At 39.2% G+C, this 16,572-nt stretch overlaps 1 protein-coding gene across 3 annotated transcripts in view; it reads left to right on the forward strand.

Moving 5' to 3' along the window:
• Fggy (FGGY carbohydrate kinase domain containing) overlaps window positions 1-16,572 on the forward strand; it is a 379,357-nt gene that overhangs the window by 1,850 nt on the left and 360,935 nt on the right. The window contains exon 2 of one of the 3 annotated variants that reach the window (XM_029540042.1): window positions 6,610-6,685. The exons of the other annotated variants lie outside the window; for them this stretch is intronic. The gene's annotated coding sequence lies outside the window, so the exon portion shown is untranslated. The remainder of the gene's footprint in view (window positions 1-6,609; window positions 6,686-16,572) is intronic. 3 annotated transcript variants of the gene reach the window in all.

The raw sequence follows: 16,572 nt of genomic DNA on the forward strand, positions 1-16,572 counted from the left end.
TTCCTTTCTTGTATTTTCTGAGTTATGTTTTCTGACTAATATTGGCCTTAAAGAATCAGTTAGGGAGTATTTTTACAACACACACACACACACACACACACACACACACACACACACACACATTTTCTCTCTAGTGGTTAGTAGAACTCACTAGCAAAGTCACCTGGGCCTGAAGCTGTATGTGAGAAATGCCAACGACAAAGCCATTTAATCTAAAAGCCTCTTTACACTTCCTGTTGCTATGAGAAACCCATGAAAAAATAACTTAAGGCAGGGGAAGTCATTGTGGCTCATGATTTCAGTTCATTATGGTAGGAACAGCTCACATCATGGACAGGAGGGAGATGATTTTAGGTCTAAGAAGATTTTTTAGGTTAGTAGTAGAAATTATGATGGAAAATAATAGTATGGAACTCTGGACTCACCAAGATAGGATAGATAATAGAGTTATCTAATTGTTGCCAAACATGAATGGACTGAACATTGTGAATGTAATTCTTACATGATAGTTTTCATAATTGTTTTTTTATAATGTATAGAATATCATTGTAAGAAAGGGAGCCTTTTATTGGACTAATCAGAAATTAATGGGGGAACATTCTTTACAACACATTGGTTCCACAATACAGAAGATGAAACTCAACAAAAGGGAGACTGGTGGGCTCTCTATCCCTGTTGATCACATCCTGCTCTGAGATGGTGCCATTCACGTCCAGCGTGGATCTTGGCTCTTACTTAATCCTCTCTGGGAATAGTCACATGGATAAGACAGATACACCAATAATGTGCTTTATTAACTTCCCAGACACTAAACATTTTACATTTCACTTTTATCACCACAGGGCTGTCCAGAATATGTTTTATTCTGCCTCTCTCAGCTTTAATGGGGCATAACTAACCATATCTATCTATCTATCTATCTATCTATCTATCTATCTATCTATCTATCTAGTGTTATATCAGTGTAAATCATATGTTTTTATATATGTGTACATAGACATGTAACATCTGACATAGTATTTGTTTTCCTTGGTGATAAATAATTTTAAATTCTGCTCTATGAAAAAATTGCACGAATATAACGCTAACTTTATCACATGTTTACATTGGATCTTCAGAAGATTTTCAATTCATAATTGAAAGTATATAGTTGTTGACCAACATCACGTGACCTCTGCCTCCCATCTGCTGGTAACTACCATTTTATTTTCCGTTTTAACAAATTAGAGCCTTTTAGATTCTACACGGAGGTGATATCACAGAATTCCTTTGTCCCTTTTATCTGCAGGGGATTTTTGTTCCAAGCCTTCTAGAGACCCAAAAACCCTATTAATGTTCAAGGTGTTTTTTTTTTTTTGGTTTTTTTTTTTTAATTTAGGATGCTATCCTTCAAGCAAAACAACTGCCATCCTAATGAGATGAGCTGTGCCTTCTTGTCTAGACAGAGCGTGTAGTAAGTCATTGGACCTGCATCAGAGTAAAACGCCACTTTTTTTGGCAGTCATTCCCCAAATGCATGTGGCCTTAGGTCCCAGAAGAGTAAGATGGTGCTAACTGGGGAAGGGTTTTTCATCGTTATGGCTACGAGGAAGCCATTATCTACACTGGGTGAAGACTTTCCAGTATGGCTGCTTTAGAGTCCTCTAAGCTCCTGTCACTAACCTCTGACCCATGCTCTATAAGTAAGCCAATACACTTATTGTTTCCCCATGGTGAATGTTGATAGACTAGTACCTTGTTTTTTGTTGTTAGAGAGGAAGGCGGTAGACCCTCTCCCCTAGAAGTAAATTTAGTGATAGTATTTCCTCTCTCTCTCTCTCTCTCTCTCTCTCTCTCTCTCTCTCTCTCTCTCTCCCTCCCTCCCTCCTTCCTTCTTTCCCTTCTCCCCTTCTCTCATCTCTTTCTTTCGCTGCCCCGCCCCACCACCATGTGACTGTATTAACTACTAATTGATGTAGGATGTCCAGCCTACTGTGGGTAGCACAATCCCTAGGCAGGTCTAAGACAGTCAGTGAGCAAGCAGCATTCTCCATGTTCCTGGCTGTACTTCTTTGGCATTGAAAAGAATTCTTTGATCAGAGGTAATAATGTATAGGATTTCAAGCAGCCCTGCCTCCAAGGTCCTGCTTTGAGTTTCTGCCTATCTTGACTTCCATCCCTAACAGGTTAATCTACAATCATGAACTGAAGTAAATGGTTTCCTCACCCACATTTGGTCAGGCTATTTGTTACAATAACAGAGATAAAAACCAGAACATTGTCAGGCTATACTGCTTTAAAAATAATGACTAAAAAAGTTCCTGTACATTTAATACAGATACAATTGTTTTCCAAGAGTTTTGATTTTTGGCTGATTATATCTATAGATGTGGAAGGCTGATTATATTTGTGTGTGTGTGTGTGTGTGTGTGTGTGTGTGTGTCTGTATGTCTGTCTGTCTGATGGACAAATATGTGTCTAGCCAGCTTTCCCAACATCATCTGTTGAAGAAATTTTTCCCCGTTGTGAATTTTTGGTGTGTGAGTTTGAAGATGATTTGTGGCTTACTTCAGAACGTCATTGTATTCTGTTGGTTGTGGCATCTGTTTTTGACCTAGTACTGCCCTGATTTTAATAGTATGGCTTTGCAATGTAATTCAAAATCGGGAAGTATGATGCATCTAACTTTTACCTTTCCTTAGTTTTCTTCAATGAGGGCTATGGGATCCAATGGATTCTGTGTCTACTGGCCTTTTGTAGAAAGGTGGCTTCAGAATTTGTCTTGAACTGAGCTACTGTCTCCATGCATCCGGGTGACCTTTCCCTGGGTCACTCTCGTTTTGTTTGGTCTGCCTCCAGGAGTCACTGAGTTGTTTTTGCTTTATATACATAAGCACATCTCTTGCTCAAGTAGGGTTCAGTTTCATCTCAGACACAAACATCTTGAACTTTAGGAAGAGCCGTATGCTTTTTTTGGTTCGGAAGACCTCACTTAGAGCCAGCTAAAGTGGTCTTGCAGCACAGTCTTCCAGGCATACTTGTCTTGTAGAAGCCCTGCTCCCAGTATGATCACGGGGGCCAAGTAAGAGCCTCTCTCTCTCTCTCTCTCTCTCTCTCTCTCTCTCTCTCTCTCTCTCTCTCTCTCTCTCTCTCTCTCTCTCTCTCTCTCTCTCTCTCTCTCTCTCTCCCATATATATATTTTCTCCGGGGCTGGGGAGATGGCTTGATGGATAAAGTGATAGCACATAAGCATGCAGACCTGGGTTCAGATCCCAGCACCCATGGAAAGCCATGCACTGTGGCTTGAGCCTAGATTCTAGTACCATGGAAGCAGACACGGGAGGATCTCTGGGGCTTGCTGGTCAGATAGTCTAGAGTTGAGTTCCAGGTTCAGTAAGAGACCCTGTTTCAAAGGTCAAGTAGAGAGTCACCGAGTAAGTAAAGATACCACCTGTACTTCAACCTCTGGCTTCCTTATAGACACATATGTGTTTCTACATCCTCATTCATGTGTACACACATGTGAACATGTTTGCTTTTACTGTGCATGTAAACACAAATAAGAAACAAAGATTATGTCTACAAATAAATCATTTTCTTCCTCTCTTCCCAATTTTGTTGCTTTTTTATTATTTTTTTTTCCTGGACTTGCAGATTATGTAGAATAGAAATGGCATATGGTCGTGAACGAATGGTATCAACTCTTCTTAGATATTGATAGAACTCATTAGTTAAGTCAATAGATCCTGGATTATCTTTGATCAAAGATTTTTAAAAAGTTATTGTTGTAGAGTTTCGTACGTAGTAGATGTTTAAATACTGACTCGTCTCTTCACTCAGTATGAGTCTGGCTAGCTTTTCTTTCTTTTCTTTTTAAAGTATAGAGCAGAGTTTATTTAGGGCATGTGGAAGGGAATTGAGGGAGTAGTAGACACAGAGAAAGAGGAGAGGCTGACCATGAGCACACTGAGAGAGAAGGGGGAGGGGATGGGGGGGGAGAGGGGGAAGGGAAGAGAGCAAGAGCTGGCTAGCTTTTCTGTTTCTCCATGACTCACACTGTTGGTAGATTGCACACCTCTATAAAATTTGTCATTTCTTCTTGCCTGCCCAACATGTGGGCATACTTTTTTTTTATACTAGTTTTTTTTATGATCTTATTTTATTTGGGGACTATCAGAAGTAATGTCCTCTCTTTCATTTTTGATTTTGCCTTTTCTTTTGTTCCTCAGTATGAATACAGGCTTAGTTTTGTTTATCTTTTCAAAATACCAATTCATCCTATTGATCTTATTTATTATCTTTCTTGTCTCTGAATATTTCTCCTATGGTGGGCGTTCTTTCTTTTGCTACCTCTGAGATACAAACTTAGGTTACTTAAGAATTTTTTATTTATGGGGGAATTTATCAGTGTAATCTCTTTTAGAACTATTTTTGCTGTCTCCTATAAGCTTTTGTGCATTGTATTTCTGCACTAACCTCAAAATAGTTCTTAATTTCCCTTCTGGTTTTAATTTTTATGTTATTTTGTTCAAGAATGCATGTTTTTACTTTTGAGTTTTTTCCTTGTTCCTGATTTCTAGCTTCATATCATTATGGTTTAAAAGATAGTTAATCTTTTGATTTGAGAATTTAGTTCATTTATATCTGAAGTAATCATTGCTAGGTACAAACTCTTGCCATTTTATTAATTGTTTGCAATTCCTGTTTTCTTATCCTCTCCTGCTGTCTTTTGAGCTTTGAGGATTATTATTTTTTTTTAAAATATAATGTTGATGGGCTTCTTTCTTGTTCTCTATTGTATGTGCACTATAGATCTTGCCTGTCCTTTACTGTGGACTTTCAATAAAACATCATTATGAGTGAATTATCATTCATCCTTCAACAACATATGAAAACTTTACATATACCTCTTTACTTATGTTATGATTTACTTATTCCATACAGTGTGTTCATTAATAAACTATTGTAGTTGTTATGTTTAATACTTTTTATCTTCTAAAAAGGATTGTACTGAAGTTAAAAATAGTTCATTTGCCTTTGTCACAGTCTTCTAGTATTCTGTATTTGACTAAATATTTGCCTTCCCGTTAAGTTTGTATTGTGACCTCTTTTCATACCATCCATATGAAGGAAGGGATCCACCGATCCCTTCAGGTCTACCTGAAGCCCCTGCTTAGGTCTCCTTCCAGCCGTTCCAGCAATGGACACTATAGGTCCAATACATTAGTATTCTAATGAAGGCTTCTACATGTAAATTTCTCTTTTCTGTTGCTGCTTTCAAAAACTTTATTTTGACAGTATAATGATGTATCTAAGTAGTCTGTCCTCTCTGGATTGGACACATTTAAGCTCTTTGATAGCTTTAAGACTCGTGGGCCTGAATATCCACATTTCTCACAGGATTTCAGAAGTTTTCAGCTATTGTTTGTTTAAGGTAGCATTCTTGCCCCATTTTTGTCTCCTCTGGGAACTCCCATAAACTATTATATCATTTTAGTTGTCAACCTGACATGGTCGAGAATCACCTAGGAGACAGCTGTCAGTTGAGGATTCCCCACTGTAGATTGGTCTGTGGGTATGCCCGAGAGATTTTTCTTAATTGGGTTAATTGAGGTGAAAGATCCACCCTGAATTTGGGCAGCACCATTTCTAGGGTTGTCCCTGAGTGGTTTAAAAACGAGAAACTACTTTTTATCTTCTAGATTGGGTGGAAACATGACATGTGTCCAAGTTCATTTCCTTCTGCTCTTTTCTGTGAGTGATTGACTGTTTCAAGTTCCGCCGCCTTGATGGTCCTGTAACAATGGACTGTAGCCTGGAATGAGAGCTACATCTGATCCCTTTCTCCCCCAAGTTGCTTTTGATCATGGTGCTTTATCATGGCAGCAGAAGTGGAGCCAGAGCAATCCCAGCGTTTCTCCTTTTTGTCTTCACTCCCCCGTTCTTTCCGATGATAACTACAGATGGAACGACCAGCGTTACAGGTGCTCCATCTTGTGCTACCAGTATGTCGTTGGTGCTTCTCATGTGCGTTGTCTCCTTCAGCTCCAGAACTTGGTTTCTTAGATATTGGTTTCTCTGTTGTGTATTGATTTTTCTGATTGCTTTCTCTTGTTTTCCAGGTATGCCACTGAATGTCCTTAAAACAATTATTTAATTTCTTCTAATTCATTGTCAAGCATTTCTTGTGTCTTAATTCCTTAGTCGCAGTTGATGGGCATTAGTGTTTTTCTTTGGTGCTGTGGTATTTCCTTGGAGTGCATGCGCGTGCGTGCTGGCATGTGTGCATGCATGTGAGTGTGCGTGTGCGTGTGCGTGTGTGTGTGTGTGTGTGTGTGTGTGTGTGTGTGTGTGTGTGCTTGAGATGCTTCTCAAAGTGCCATCCTTGTGCTCCTCTTTAATCAAGCAAGTAGTCATCTTATTTTGGCTTTACTATTAGTGTTGAGAAAAGCAAGTCGCCCTTGGTCAGCCGCTCTGGGGATTTTGAGACACTGGTGTTTTCTCCGGCTGCGCTGACCTCACTTCCTTGTTTCCTTTTGGAGACCCATCTCTAAGATTACGTGCCTTCTCTTAGTCCTGCAAAGATTTTTTTCCCCCATCAAATTTGCATGCTTTTTTTTTCCCTCCTAGTTGTGCAGAGTTGAGCCACTTCATGTGTGTTTGTGAGCCACCTGTGAAGACTCGCTGAGTATGCCTGGCGGCTGAGGTGAGCAGTGTTAGCATCAACTCTGGACCAGGAGGGAGAAGTTGGCAGCAGCTTGTGAGTGGTGCTGATGATAACCACTAGGTTGGTTAGGATGGATCCTTCTTTCTGGTTCTTTCCCCCAGTCTCTGATGCCCAATCCTCAGAATCCTTCAGGTGTTAAGAAAGAGCGGATGCCTTGGGTGATATCCTTCCTGCACAGCTGGAACAGCCGGCTTCTCACTGATGGCCTTGCTCTCACCTTTCCCCCAGGGAAGAAGAGTCATGGACCATAGGGCTCTTTTTTGGCACTGCTTACCCTGCTGCTTTGGGGGAGGGGGAAGCCTAATTCTTAGTCTTTTTAATGCACTTTTCCTCACATTCTCCCAGTGTTCCCCTCATTTATGTCTACTTGTCACAGCCAGTGTGCTGTGGTGAGGTGACAGAAAGCTAAGTAGCTATTGTGTTCAGTTGATACTCTTCCATTCTGTTTCTTCTTAAGTGGGGCTTGATAGTTTGTGTGCCTCAAGGGATTTACACAAAGTGACTAATTTGTCAAATTTATTAACATGCTACTGTGCAAAATATTTCCCAGCTGTTATTTTAATAGCTATAGAACCCATTCAATTTCATCTCTCTAATTCTCAATATTGGCAGTGTGTACATTTTCTCTTTATTTTCATGATCGTTTTGGGTTGAGTTATATTAAATTTTTTTGTTCTTCTCAAAGTGTTAGCTTTTAGTCAAATTTATTTTCTCCATAATTTTTCTGTCTTAAAAGTGATTATTTCTGCTGTACAGCTCATTATTTCTTTTCTTCAGCATACATGGGGTTCATTCCTTTCTAGTTTCCTCAGGGGAGATGCTGAGTGCATTTTCTTAAAACTTTTCTCATATTGACGTCTGATGCAGTTCATTTCTAGGCCTGGCACTACTTGTATCCTAAAACTTACACACTATATTTTTTTATTTCTGTTGAGTTAAGCATATTAAAATTGCATAGTTGCGTTCAAGAAGTATGTTAATTAGTTGCCATATATTTCAGAATTTGCTCTGTAGTTTTTGATCACCGATCTATAGTTCTGTCATGGTCATAGATCACCCCTTATATTACTTGAATCCTCTGGATTGTTTAGAGTTATTTTGTGAGAGTTATTTAACTAACACAGATTATCCTCTGATTAGGACACTCATGTTGTACTGGTTGGGTAGAGTGACTGTGTAACATTGGAAGTTCCAATCGCTCAGGGTGGGTTGATGGATTCCCATTGTATCTCACCCTTGTTCAGCTGTCTACCGTTTTTTGTCCCTGTCAGTCACCGAGAGCATACTCATTTACACGTATTTCTCTTTACTGTGCTATCATAGCTTGCTTTATGTATCCCGATACTTTGTGATTAGTTACATAACTTGAACTGTATGCTTTGATATACCTTTCCTTACTGTAGCAAAGCTATTCAGTACAAATTGGTCCTCTTGGTGGATCACCCTGTGCTGTTTCACAGTTTCCGTTAAACAGTGCTAGTAGAAAGATCTACTTAGTCATTGGTTAGGTCATACATATTTTTAAACCTGCGTAGTTGGATATTGATGGAGATACTTTCTTCCTTTTCACCGCTGTGATATGGCATACCGTGTTCCACTTCTGGCTTTTCACATTATGGTTAAACTGAGCTTCTTGTAGGCAGCATTTAATTAAACCAAATAAATCAGCAGTGGATAATCTGTCTTTTAATTGGGATGTTTTTTCATTTGATGTAATTATTCATTTATGTTTTATGTTTGATATATCTTTCTTGGCTGTGTCAAAGCATCATTAGGGTTGTTATCTAAACAGCTAATGCCAATTGACAGTCACAACTGATGTTAAATGTCAGCAGTGTAACAAAACCATGAAGAAATCCCACTGAAGCAACTCTTTGTAAACCAGACAAATGGCCAGGCAAACACGCCACTTTGCCGAGCATCACATTCTGTGTCCTTAGTTCACTGGTTTCTGCACACTGAAGTTTCTATCCTTGTCTCCTTTTGACAGCTTGTTCCTGTTTAGGTAGATGCAAAGAGAGTTATTTGGGCCATTTATGCCCATGGTCAAAATATATATCTCCATGACACACATCTCATTCTGTCTGAGCTTCAAATCCATTCCAAAACTGAGGGCAGGTTTGACAGTAGCCCAAGGAATCTCATATTTGTTTATCTTATTACCAGTCTTGAGTGAAGCACTGTCCATAGAGCACTGCCAGCCTTAGGATCAGCACTTACAGCAGCTCTGGTTCTGGTAGTATAAGACCTTCCTGAAGTTCCGCAGTTTAACTCAGAATCCACAGAGGCATACAGACTGCAAGGACATCTCTTCTGCTTGCATTACAGAATATCTTTTCATGGACAAGGCACATTTTGTTGTCTATATAAAAATATAGAAATATGAAGAGAACAAAGGTGAATAAATGGGACTCTGTTTACCCAGAAAATACAAAGGACACAAAAGTCAGGAGTGACTAAAAGGGAAAAAGCCTTTTGGATCATTACAGGAAGGCATCACCTATGATTGCAACAGAGGGTTCAGAAGCGTCTTTGGGTTCGTGGAGTAGGAAGGACAAGCAAACATGGAATGGCACATCATGTTATACGTCTGATTTTTCACCTTATGCTTAAACTGAGCTTCTTGTAGGCAGCATTTAACTAAACTAAATAAATCAATACTGGGTGATGTTTCTTTTGTTGGAGCATTGTTTCACTGATATAATTATTTAAAATCACCACCTTGCTGCTTGATTTAAATCTTTGTTCCATCGTCTTCTTTCTTTCTTTTGGTTTGACTTTTTCTTTGTAGCGTTCTTCTATTTTTGCTTTAGGATTTCTAGTAAGTATCTTTAGTTTACTATAATCAGTAACATACAATTGCACATACAAGAAATACGTAGCAGTATGTTTTCTATTCTTAGCCTTCATGTTTCTGTTTTTGCACATTTTACTTCAGTATATCTTTAAACTTCACAATAGATGATTTTAACTAAAGTTAAAGCAGCTCACTCTCTTTTGAGCTATTAAGAGTCTTTTAAGACAGTCTTTATGTCTATCCATGTGCTAACTCTATAGTCCTCATTCCGTTTTATAGATGTAGCTTTCCGTGCACTATATTCCCTCTCCTCCTATTCTTGTGCTTCTGCTGGTGAGGAGGTTTTAGCTCTTGTTTGCCTGGACAAGTCTTTATTTGACCTTGTTTTTGAAAGATACTTTAAAATTGTGAATATTATAAGGTTTTGTTTGGTTGGTTTTTATACTTCAAAGATCTTGCTCCCACTTTCTGTTATTTCTGAGACATTGGTTTCATTCTTTTTTGTGTAACATTTCCCTTTTTTACTACCATCAAGATTTTATCTTTTTCAAAGATTTACAACCATTTAATTTTGGTATTTCTTGACGTAGTTTTCTCTCTTTTTTGAAAATATTCTTTGTGTTTTGAATTTGTTAAGGTATTTGGATATGCAGATTTATAGTTTTCAACACAGCTGGAGAGTTTTTGATCATCCCATCTTTTAATATTTCTTCTGGCTCTCTTTTTGATGTCTCCTTTAAGAGCTCCCATTTCATATGTCATTTGACCTCCTAAAGTTATTCTCTAGTTCCACTTTAAACATCTTTCTGTTGTAGCTAGAGAGATGGCTCAGTTTTTAAGAGTACTCACTATTCTTCCACAGGCACTGAGGTTGGGCAGCTCTCAATTGACTATAATCCTCAGACACCCCCACTCATGTGCACACACTACTCTTCAAATTAAACACAATACAAATATATATTAAAAATATTTCTGTCACATTTTTGGGTGATTTCTGTTATATTATCTTGAAGTTCACAAGTATTTTTTCCCTTGAATTCTTTAATGGTACTGAAATAGTTTTTCACAGCACACATTATTTAGTTTTTCAATTCCAACAACTTAGAATATTCTTTGCATTTCTCACATCTGAACTTTTAAGTTGTCTTTCCTCTAGATTTTTGGATATATAAAATACAGTTACAGTGACTTTATTTCCTCTGATTACTGATTATTTGTGCCAATACTAAGTGGCTGTCCATTTTACTGATTTATGTTTTCATTTTGGCTTGTTTGCTCCTGTTTCTCTATATGAATGGTAATTTGTCGGTATGTATTGGCAGGGGTGGTGGTACATGCATGGGTATACATGTGTGTATGTGGATATATGTGCCCATGAGTGTTGGTGTGAAGGACAGAGGAGAGCATCGTATTCTCTAACTTTGCTTTATTGGCGTTCAATGACCAGTAGGCTCCCAGGATCTGTCTGATTTTACTACAGTCCTGGAACTTAGGAGAGAGAAGAGAGAGAGAGAGAAGAGAGAAGAGAGAAGAGAAAAGAGAGAAGAGAGAAGAGAGATAGAGAGAGAAGAGAGAAGAGAGAAGAGAGAAGAGAGAAGAGAGAGATAAGAGATAGAGATAGAGAGAGAGAGAGAGAGAGAGAGAGAGAGAGAGAGAGAGAAGAGAGAAGAGAGAAGAGAGAAGAGAGAAGAGAGAAGAGAGAAGAGAGAAGAGAGAGGGAGAGAGACCTAGGATGCTGGCCATTCAAACTTATGTCATTATACATATGCAGCAAGTCCTCCTACCTGCTGAGCCATCCTCCTAGCCCTGTGCATGCGAATTTTTAAAAAATATATATATCAACCATTATGTATTTACACCATGGGAGTTCTTTTTTATTTTCCTCTTTGTACTTTTTGTAAATACACTTGAGATTTGTTCAAGGGCATGCATGAGGGGTTTTTTTTGGAACAATTTGATCCTTTGGAGTCTTTTTTTGTGCCTTGTCAATTGGACCCACAACACTATTCTGTATTCTGCGTTTTTTGCCTAGCACTCTGTGAGCTATATTTTTCCTTGGTTGATATGAAAGTATAGGTGATAGCGCTCTGTGACCCACCGAATTTTTACTGGAGTGCTTCCGCGTGCTTCTGCCTCTCTGCCTTGGATCTGCTGTGCTTTGAGTGTCTTCCTGATGCAGCTCTCTCCTCTCCTGTACTCCATCCGCACATATAAGAATGTGTGACATAATTTGCACATCGTCCCCAGGCATTCAGCTGGAGCAATTGAAGGAATTATCTTTTTTTTTTTTTTTTTTTTACTAATTTTTCTCTAATAATGAACATTGCCAGATTTCCAACAGTCTGAGACACACATTTATTTATTTTGTCTTTTTAGAATCACCATAAGGGTGGAGGATATGATTCTTACAACTCTACTTTGGCTAGAAATAGAAATTGTCAACTACAAGTTTTGAATAAAATATATAGAAGGGACTATTTGAAAGTGAAGAAGGGATTTTTGAGGTACTAAGGCATCAGCAATAATGGAGGACTTTTTACTATATGAAAAAGTGTATTAGAAGGAAATATAAGATGCCCCCAAACGGAGTTGTTCTTAGAAAGGGAACTATGCAAAAGTGAGGCTAGACTGGAGGTATGAACAGTAGAACTGTCCTGAAATGGAGTCCCCATCCTCCATGATTAGAAGTAAAGAGTGAATAGAGTGATAGGGAAAAAAAATGGGCTTGCTATATGAAGGAAAATTATATTCTTACCCAGAATAAGCATACTTTTCTCCAGGAGAGTATTTTGAAATTTCATTTGCAAGGATAACTCAATGAGCTGGAGTTCAGGAGTGGGGGGTGGGGTGGGTTCTAATACTGCACTGTTTGTAGGGGCTGGGTTCAGGGATGACTGAGGAAGGAGTGATACATTAGGGTGAGTTTATTGCTAGTCCTTGGCCATCTTGATTTGTGGCTAAGCTGTTCTGAAGTCCTCTGTACACAAGGCCGAAAGCTTAGTCACTTGGGTTCTGCTAACTGACTGTGGGAGGGAGGGGTGTGAAGGTCAAAAAGTAGGAAAAAAAATCTATAAAAATCAAGTATGGTTTAGATAGATCAGACTCAATTAGCTTACCAAATTCTGAGCTAGTGGAATTATTGGGCAACTTTGATGTTAGAGTAAGTCTAATTTAGGATTTTAAAAAGTTGCCTTGTGACAGGGGTGGAAAGCACAGATGACTGAAACCCCCTGATACCTGCGAAGGCCTCACATCTCAGAACCATTGTTAGAGTAAGTCTAATTTAGGATTTTAAAAAGTTGCCTTGTGACAGGGGTGGAAAGCACAGATGACTGAAACCCTCTGATACCTGCGAAGGCCTCACATCTCAGAACCATTGTTCTCTGCCCAGGTGTTGTGGCACTCCGGGGCTGTAGACAAGATTAGTCTGGCCTTTGGCTAAGGGTAAAGTTTATAGTACCCTCGGTTGCCACAGAAAATATTCAGGAATATTTTGACTGAAGATAGAGGCGATCTCAAAAATAAATAGGAAAAAGCTAGATGCATATGAATGTAATTACTGAAAAATGCAGGGAACATTACTTTCTGGTGAACTCCCAGGGGAAGAGCATGGGACCTGAGGAAGGAATATTTAAATTAATCCTTATGATTGTCCTGAGTAATAATGTTCCAGGTATGCACAACCATGTGCGCTTAGGCCTCTGTTATTTTATAAAACAGTGCAGAAGGGGACATACTGTATAATCTAAGAGCTTTTTTTTTTTGTTGTTTTTGTTCTTTTAAACAGAGTCTCATACTGTAGCTCAGGTTAGCTTTGAACTCACCTGGTAAATACAGAGTAGCCTTGAACTCACACTGATCCTCCTGCCTCAACCTCTTAGCTCAGCAGCTTGGCTGCTTGGCAGGATTTGCTTTTTAAGTTAATAATATATGATCAGCATGTTTCTGTAGCTCTTTTTTTATTCTTTTGAATAACTACTGATATATTATTTTTATAAACACCCTTCTTGATAAACATGCGCCAATTCTCTCTCTCTCTCTCTCTCTCTCTCTCTCTCTCTCTCTCTCTCTCTCTGCAAGGGTGCTCTTGCATTTATAAAAGGTGTTAGAGTGGACATGTTTGTTTAGCTTTATGGTGAACCCATGCTTCATCAGTTCTTAGAAGTTAAACTGTTGGGTAAGGTAGACTGTAAAAGCTGACAGATACCGCCAGTCGTTTAACCAGTGATTGAGTGAGTTGCTTTGCGGTGGAAAGTATACCTGCTGATGCTCTAACTGAAAGTGGGTATTTTCAGAGTTCCAATGTCTGCTAATCTGTTATGTTGCAATTATATCTCAGTATTGTTTTGATTTTAACCCTTCACTCCTTTGAAGCTGGAAATGTGTTCATTTTATTTCTCTCTCCGAGGACTGCCCACTTATTGTTTGTGTTTCAGAAGAGAGAACAGTAAGGCCAAAGGCAACAAACTAGAAGTTCTACAGGTTTCTAGTATTGAGGGTTGGTCCCAGGGAGAGAGCAAGGGCTTGAGGAGAGAAGTATACAGGAGGTTCTGTGGAAGAGCCGCAGCCTAGTCATGTTTACATTGGTACTTTAGCCCAAGATAATCCTGGCAGGGGTGTGTTGGAGGAATGGAGGACCATTTTATTTTTTTCAAATTGAATATTTGGTTTTTAGATAACTGATCCCTATAGCCTCAAGTGGTTCACAACCTGCCTAATGCTGTGGCCCTTTAATACAGTTCCTCATGTTATGGTGACTCCCAGTCATAAAATTATTTTCACTGCTATCTCATAACTGTAATTTTCTACTCTTATGAATTGTAATGTAAATATCTGATACGCAGGATATCTGATATGTGACCTCTGTGAAAGGGTAATTTGACCTACAAAAGAGGCCCTGTCCCACAGGTTGACAACTGCTGCTTTATGTAGTTCTCTCTGGGCCTTAAAGATACCTCTCCACATTTCATGAACACATAAATGTGAAAACAGACCAAAGACCACAGCCATTCTGGCTTTTGTCTCAGGCAGGTGTTTGGTTGTACAGAATGGATTTTGTGGCTTTCCCTAAGGCTGCCCGAGTTGTCTATCTGATATCCTCATTAAGGTTGGTGGGTTCTTCTGCTGTTTTAATTTGAGTGAATTTCTGGGAAAAACTGTGGATTTCAGCCAAAATGCTAATGACTATGGCATTACTTTGAAGGACTGGTTAGTTCTGTAGAGAATCATTTTGTAGTTAATTATGTTAGCAAATCAACAGCAGCCTCTTGGAGGGGAAAGCGATGGGGAGAAACTGCATATATGTTTAAATTATTCATAATTCAAAGAAGGGTCAGGAATTCATTTCCCAGAAAGAAGAGTGTGCGTGTAAGTAATTCATGTTTGCATATAATATCCATGTTACAGCTATAACTTTGTAGTGGGCATCATAACAGGGATTGAAATAAAGGCTTTGCATTTACTATAGTATACTCATCCCACTTTGTGCCAATTCAACCATTTTCCACTTATAGACAGATCTTCAAAGCAAGCCCATCGTTTTAGTGGACTTGGGTGTCAGTAGGGTTTGGAGAAAAGGAGCTGATGACGAGGAGGCATGGATACTCATCTGGGAAGGATGAGAAAGGTACTCCATCCTTCTCTGCTTACTTTCTATTGAAGGTGGCTCCCTGTTCTGAAATACGGCAGTCACAGAGAGGAACCTGGTATATACAGAGTGGTTGTGGTGTCAGTTACTTTTCTGTCGCTGTGATAAACTATCATGAGCAAAGCTAGTTAGAGAAGGAAAAGTTTATTTTGGTTTAAGGTTCCAGGGGGAAAATCCATAATGCTGGGGGAAGGCATGGCGGGGATGAGGCTAGAACAGAAATCTGAGAGTCCACATCTTCAACTCTAAACACCAATCCAAGAGCTATACGCTCTTAAAGCCCATCCCAGTGATGTACTTCCTTCAGAAAGACTATACTTCCTAAGGGTTCCATACTGTGCCCAAACAGCACCACCCAGTGGGCACCAGTGTTGTAATATCTAAGCCTATGGGGCATTCTTATTTAGACCACTACTATTGATTATCATGCCTCTGGAACTCTTTAGATGAAGATAATCATTAGCTCTTTTTAGTTAAAAAAATTATTTGATTATTTTATGTATTAACAATCTTCCAACCTCACGACTCATTAATCCCTCTTGTTACCATAATATAAATCAGCAGGCTGAAGAGATGGCTCGGAGGTTAAGAGTACTTGACTGCTCTTCCAAAGGACTCTGGCTCAGTTTTCAGCTCTCACATAGTTGCTCCCCACCATTTCTAAGTCCAGTCCCAAGGGATAAGATGCTCTCTTCTGGCTTCCATGGGTATCATGCATGCACATGGTACACAGACATGTATTTCAGGCAAAACACCCATATACAAAAATAATAAAATAAGGACCATAAAAGCAGCATTTTCTAAGCAGTAGAGAAGAAAATTTTAATGTCAAATAACTAAAAAGCTTCTCAGGATAACTTGGATCAAGGCAGTTTGATTAGTGTGGGAGGCCTTATGGAAGTAGTTCTAGTCCTGTCAAGGCAGACCTCAATTTGAACATGGACTCTTTCTTCAACTCTGGGCTTTGAGATCTTCAAGAGCCTGATCCTTCAGAATTTCAGCTTCCTATGTGTGTGAATGGGAGAAGGAGTGTACATAGTAGTGGGTGTTCTGCACAGGGAAGGCTAAGGAGGGAAACAAAAGTCTTTGCAAAGAGGTGAAGGCTGCTCTCTTGGAATACAAGGTAGAAGATAAGAGAGGAGGAGAAGAGGAGGAACGGAAGAGGTGTGGAGAAAACACAAATGATGAGCAAGGTTTTTTACCAAAGAGGACAGGAGAGATCCAGATTTTCATTTGCTCTAAGAGAGGAAGTTTGTTGGTAAAGTTTGGGTTGTCTTCTGATGAGTCAGGTTTATTCATGATTACCTTAGGAGTTAGACTATACATTTGGCCACAAGCATTGTGTGTGTGTGTGTGTGTGTGTGTGTGTGTGTGAGAGAGAGAGAGAGAGAGAGAGAGAGACAGAGAGAGACAGAGAGAGAC

This window comes from Mus pahari, chromosome 6 (assembly GCF_900095145.1).
Source record: "Mus pahari chromosome 6, PAHARI_EIJ_v1.1, whole genome shotgun sequence".
Taxonomy (NCBI): Eukaryota; Metazoa; Chordata; class Mammalia; order Rodentia; family Muridae; genus Mus; species Mus pahari.